The sequence below is a fragment of the Myotis nattereri genome (genome assembly GCF_964212035.1).
Source record: "Myotis nattereri genome assembly, chromosome: 7".
NCBI classification, from domain to species: Eukaryota; Metazoa; Chordata; class Mammalia; order Chiroptera; family Vespertilionidae; genus Myotis; species Myotis nattereri.
In genome coordinates this window covers 35,836,030-35,842,560 of record NC_138082.1, presented here as the reverse complement: position 1 = coordinate 35,842,560, position 6,531 = coordinate 35,836,030, and positions in this window count along the sequence as shown.

Genomic DNA, 6,531 nt, shown 5'->3' with positions numbered 1-6,531 from the left:
GGCTGCGTGGAAGGGCCTGCAAGGTGTGGGCCCCTCACCACTTGGCCAGTGCATTCCAGTTTCCAGGACTTGCCCCACAGGATGGGGGCCCATGGCCCTTGGGTGACTATGCTTTCTCCGCATCACTCCCCATGCCCTGCCATGTGCCTGCACCCCCAGGTGAGCTACATGCATAGTTCTCAGTGGGCTCTGCTTCCAGGGTGCCCAACCAAGACCTGCCCCCTCCCCAGCACAGGCATGTTGGAGCCCAGGAGCAGAGGTGACAAGGGGACCTGAGGCAGGAGCTGAGCAGCTGGTGGGAGAGGGGTGTGCTCACCGCCTCAAGTGACAGGCACGAGAACCCTTTGAACCAGAATGGATTGGTCTGGGTTACACCAGACACTGCCGTCCATCCTCACTGCCCCCTGTGCACTGGTGACATCTGAAGACATGGACTTTGAGCTGAGCACCCCCCGAGCTGCCGGCTGTGCCACCAAAGCTATCGCTCAAGTGTGACCATAACTACTGACACTTTAATGAGTAAACTTTCCAAGGTGAAAGGTTCTTCCCGGGAAATCAAGCCAAGAAAACCGCGCGGAAACAGTGCAGCAGATGAGGAGAGAGAAGGGCTGGATCCCCGCTGTGTCAAGAGCGTCTTTTGCAACGATATATGCTCGGCTTTGCAACATGCATCACCGCGGAGTTAATGGGAGGATTACAATTCTCTAACTCTCCATAACAGGTCTCATTAAATCTAAGCAAACATTTGGTACTTTGGAGCTCCGCATTACAAATCTAATTAAGACTCCATAAAATAAAATAATTCAAGCCTGCATTCAACCATCCCATTATCTCACATGGTATATGATTGCGGCTTTATTAAAGAACAACAGAGAAAAGCAAGTTCTGAGGGGAGCTGCCCATTCGTTCGGGAGTTGGCAAAACAATGTGAAGCCCAATCACTCTCAACAATGGGCTCCGTCTTCCCAAGTGTCTCAGCTGCAGTGTGCAGACTGTGCGCCAAGCAGACTACGTGTGGGCCCGTGAACCTCGGGACACACAAGCAGAGACGGATTCTGTCCAGGGGAGGCCCAGGGCTCGGTTCTGTTAGTCTGGGATTCTGGAGATCGGAGATTGGCCAGGTGGGTGGCAGCACCCCAAGGCTAATGGCCTCATGGTGGCTGGAGTAGGTACCCCTGTCCTCCGGAGAATAGAGGGCAGAGGGCACCCAGGAGGGTTCCCTGGGATACAAAGCTGGTCTGGATGACTCAGTCACAGGTCCTCCAGGAGGTGGGGTCACCCCCAGCCAAGGCTTCCTTGTCTGCCCTGGGGATGTTGCAGAGGCTTCCTGGCTGTGTCCTGCTTTCCCAGGTGTCCAGGAACCGGTTTCATTCATCTCTGCACCCCAGGGCCAGGCACCAGGGCTGGATATTGATGGGTAATAGTGACGTTTACAAAACAATGTATTTGAAACCTAAAATGAACTTTACAAAAAGTATTCACCGACAGTCCCTGGTGGTCTAGTGGTTAGGATTCGGCGCTCTCAAAAAGTGTTCACCGGATCAAGTTTGCCCACAAGCTGGTTCCTGCTAATCCAAGCTGGAGCCTGTTCGCATCATGCGTCCATCTCTGCTTCCAGCATCTGACCCTCCTGATCCCAGGCTGGGAATGACCTGGGCCTCCCCGTGATTGGACCTAATGATGGAATTCAGCAACCCAAGTGTGGGTGGTCGTTACCCAAGTCCTCTTCTTGAAGGAACTTGAGGGATATTATTTTACTACTAGAGGCCCGGTGCACAACATTTGTGCACTGGGTGGGGGGTTGTCCCTCAGCCCGGCCTTCACCCTCTCACAGTCAGGGACCCCTCAGGGGATGTCCAACTGTGGTCCAAATGGGCCTAAGTCGGCAGTCGGATATCCCCCAAGGGGTCCTTAGCGTGCAGGCAGGAGAGGCTCCTGCCACCACCACTGCGCTCACCAGCAGTGAGCCAGCTTCTGGCTGAGCAGCACTGTCCCTGTGGGAGTGCACTGACCACCAGGGGGCAGCTCCTGCATTGAGCGTCTGCCTCCTGGTGGTCAGTGCAGTCATAGTGACCAGTCATTCCACTGTTTGGTCGACTTGCATATTAGGGTTTTATTATATAGGATAAATGTGTGCAACCAGAAATGCCAGCTCCCTTCCAAGTTTAACTCAAAGCAACGGGGAAAAAGTAATGGGTTATGGTGCCTTCAAACCATTTGCCATGAGAACCGAAGAGTTCGCATTCATTTGCACACCCCTCCCCGACCTTGAGAAGATGGAGGAGGTGTCAATCTGGATGCTATTTACAAATGAAATTTTGTATTCAGTGGGAAGTGGTTTTCTGCTAAAAAGCAGAATGAAGTCCTTAATGGGTGAGAAACAGCCAACAAGGAGTTGAGATGACACAGGTTCTAAAAGTGACCCATTGATGATCACTGTGAGTGCACTAGAGAAAGCCCCCAAGTATATCCAAGTCTCAGGCTATTGGCTCCCTACTGGTTTCTACAAGGCAAAGCTGGGCCCCAGAAGAACTTGGAGATGTTCCTGCCACTAGTTGGACTCTGGGGCACACCCTGAAGGGCTTTCTCCGTGGCAAGGCGGACAGCTATTCTCAATCGTACAGCCTGCGGTCCAGCTATTTAGGTCACTCAATGAGCCTGCAATGTCAGCCTTAGCTAAACAAGTTCTAAAATACAATGTTAACTGCAGAACAGTTTACTTAAAACAATTACACGAGTAAGAGCTTTAGGGTGTTAAGTGTCACCCCCGGCCAAATGCCATTTACCTATCTGCACCAGCTCGTCAATTTCTCCCTCTGAAAACGGAAGGCAGGTCCCTGTTTTGAGAGGTTGTTGTTAAGATTAGTGAGGTGGGTGACTGGCTCGGTCAGGTTCTGGTTTAGATGAGAAAGGGTTAATGAAAAATATTTGGTGGGTTGCAGAACCCCTGAGGAAGAGGGTTGGAGGCTAAGGGCCACACAGGCAGGAGGGTGTGGGACAAATACCCCAGCACCTGGCTCTGTGGACACAGCCCTGCCTCCTCCAGTGGCATCTAGGATGCTGTGACCGGGCTTGAGATACCTGGCCACAGGTGTTAGGAGCCACCGCAGGTGCTCGAGTCAGCCTGCCCTCACGTGGCACCTGCTGGGCAGCCCCAGGAATCTACAGCATCCTCTACACAGGGTACCTGGGAATTGGGTCTCAAGTGCTCCAGGCTGGATAGCTCAGGAAGGCAAGCTGGAGGGTGGAAAGGTGTTGGGTGGGCAACCTATAGCAGCCCCCGGGCAACGTTCCCAAGTTTACCCAGTTAGTGGACAATGCAGAAAGAGATTAAAAAATACAGACCAGCCTTGAGTCTCTCCTCCGCGTCACATGGCCACGGGGAAGCCTTGCAAAGGCGCCTTGCAGATGCGGGAGCAAGTCCCGTGGTGGGGTCCTGAGGAAAATTCCAACACGGCCGTGGACATTACACCGACAAGCAGATGGAACTGAGGGACCTCTTTATTTTTGTAATTAACACAAATATTATTGATTGGGCTATGGTTATTATTTTTTAATCCTCACCCGAGGATATGTTTATTGATTTTAGAGGGAGAGGAAGGGAGAGAGAGGGAAACAATGTGAGAGAGAAACATCCATCAGTTGTCTCCTGTATGTGCCACGACTTGGATCAAACCCAGAACCTTTTGGGGTACAGGGCAACGCTCAACCAACTGAGGCACCTGGAATTTCTTATGCTCTCAGATCCTGGAGGAGGATGCATGCCACAGAGCAGCCACATGGAGGAGACACCCAGGGAGTTGGCTCACCCAGGCAGGTGGGGAAGAGAGAGAGAGAGAGAGAGAGAGAGAGAGAGAGAGAGAGAGAGAGGGAGAGAAAGGCAAGGGTCTTTACGAGGTGGGGTGGAGAGTTCACAGCTGTGCTTGAATGTCACTGGATCACAGTCAGGGACAGTCTAGTCACACTGCTGTACTGGTCACCTGGGTGGTGCTCACAGACTGTGTGTGGGATGTTGAGACAGCAAGAAAATATGAAGTTTTAAAAATATACAATACAAAAGGAAAGTCTTTTTTCATGTTTAAGTAAAATAAGTGCTATATAAAAATAGTGTAACATCTGCTCAACCGAACTGTCGGAGTTCTTTCTGCTTTGGTTGTGGATAACTTCTCTCAGCAAAGCTCCTCGTGCCAGCACTGCCTGGAACCGGGTCCCTGGGGGTGGTGGGGCGAGGATCCCCAGGGAACCACTTCCCCAGGCTCTGGGGTCCCTGCTGGCCTTCCTGGGTCACCTGCCTCCTGAGCAGCCGAGGTCGGCCTCTCCTGTCCCCTCTGCTCCTGCGGGCGGCAGATGACTTCAGTCTCTGGGGTGTTTTATATTAACCTTCCCTCCAGCCGTTCCAGGGAAAAGATGAAGCATGACTCAGTGGGAACAAACCCTCCATGGAACTGGCTTTAAAAACCGCTCTGCTATTTTTTAAATGTGCTAACAGGCTCATGAGAGAAAAAGGGCAAAGCCCTTCGAAGAAGCCAAGTTTGAGGAGAAAACAGGAGAAACTGCAGCTGGGTTGCGTGAGCAGGGACCAGGGTGGTCCGGGAAGCAGCCCTGGTGTGAAGGTCACAGTCCGGAGCAGACATGACCGCCATTGATGAAAAGAGGGTTTCTCCTTCGTTTTCTCCCTGTTCTGACCCGAGAGGCCCAGCCCCACTGAAGAAACTCTGCTGGCAGGACAGCCAAGGCCCCTCAGCTCTGACCACCACGGCTGGCTGACTGGAGTGCCACGGCGCCATGCGGGAGTCTCCCCGGCAACTGGTACTCTGAAGGGCTCCTGACGTTTCAAACAGAACATTCTGGATTAGTGGGAGGCTGTTCCCCCACAATCTGAGGGCTAGATTCAGAAGGAAGAGGAACAACTCAGTAGTTTCAAAATTCACTTTTCTATGTGCTAAGTGACATGGATGGCAGCATGATGCTGTGATGTGTAAATGCACCCATTTTATGGATGAGAAAATGGATGAGGCTATTAAGGAAAAAATATAACTCGAAGCAAAATTTAAAGGGAACTATTCCATGGCATGATCGATGACGGCGACGGGGAGGAGGCACGTAGCTCCCAGCTGGCACTGGCCACTTGATCATCTTGCCCAATGCGTGATCAATATTCCCCCACGGCTTCTCAGAGTTCCCCACCACAGCCCGGCCTCCCTGCACTGCTTAACACTTCACCATGTTTGATTAAATATAAATAAGGAAGCAAAGACTCCAACGTACGGCTGCTTGTGCGGGTGTATCTTATTGAGTTCCCAGTAAGTGACAGGTATAAGTCTTATGTAGCAGAATTCTAAGTTCAATGTCAAAGAGATTAGCTAAGTAAATTCTTGAAAACCCTTATTTTTTGTAAGTCAGCACTATCTCTCTGTTACCTTCCACTGTAACGTTTACAATGAGCTTGTGTTGTTTTTATTTAATAGCTGAGTAGTTATTATAGTGATTCATTCACTGCCAGGAGTGACACGTGAGCAATACCCCTGCTGAACTCTGGGGGAAGAAAGAGGCGGGGGAGGGAGGGAGCGACTGCCACCTCCGCACTGATTTCCCCTCACCCGCCGCCTGGCGCGGCTCCTCCCCCATCTTGCTTTGATACAACACATCCAGACACCCTCTCCCGTCCTCAGGTCCTCAGCCTGCCAGCCCTCTGTCCTTCCTTCCCGAGCTGTGCACCGCGGGGTTCAGCATCCTAATCGTGACCACATAGACCCCAACAAGCTTGCCCGGCAGCCTCAGCCCTGCCCAGTGGGCCTGTCCCGTGCTCTGGCCTCGGCATCATGGACCCTGTGACACTGCCTCACCTCGGCCACCCCAACCCCGGCCCCAGGAGAGTACCTGCTTCTCCCACCTGTGTTTCTCCCCCAGGAGCCTGGCAGCCTGTGCAGGGAGCTCAGAGTGGGGGTGCTCCTCAGATCCCTCACCAGGACGGCACCAGGAGGGGTGAGTGCTGGTCCCATCAGGTGTGGTCCTCGGGGTCACCTACTCAGGACACCGTTCGTTTGCAGGCTCTTCCTTCCCCGTTTGTCCTCCCTCCTCCAGTTTGGCTTCAGGGGCCCTCCCACCCACACTGCCTGCCTGTCCAAGGGCTGTCTCCTGCCTGCCCTGGGCCCAGGAGCTAAGGGATGTGACAGTCCCTCTCTACCCCACGAAGGCCCCCCCAGGGCTCCCCCGGGGCCAGCCCAGCCTTTCTGTGCTGCAGCTGGAGGCCCTTCCACCAGCCTGCCTCGTCCTTCTGCTTCCGTGGGAGTCAGACCTGCCCTCGGTCTGAAAGTCTCCACTCCTCCCCTTGTCCCCCACGAAAGGTGCCCCATCCGTCCGCTTCTCCGAGCACTCACACACCATGGACCACACCCTCCGGAGAGTCCTTGATGCCACCCAACCGTCCTGCTGGGCTTCCTGGAAGAGACCCTCCCCCACATCCTAAACCATCCCCTCCCTCAACATCCTAGAACATCCCTCACCCACATCCTGGACCAGTGTGGTGCC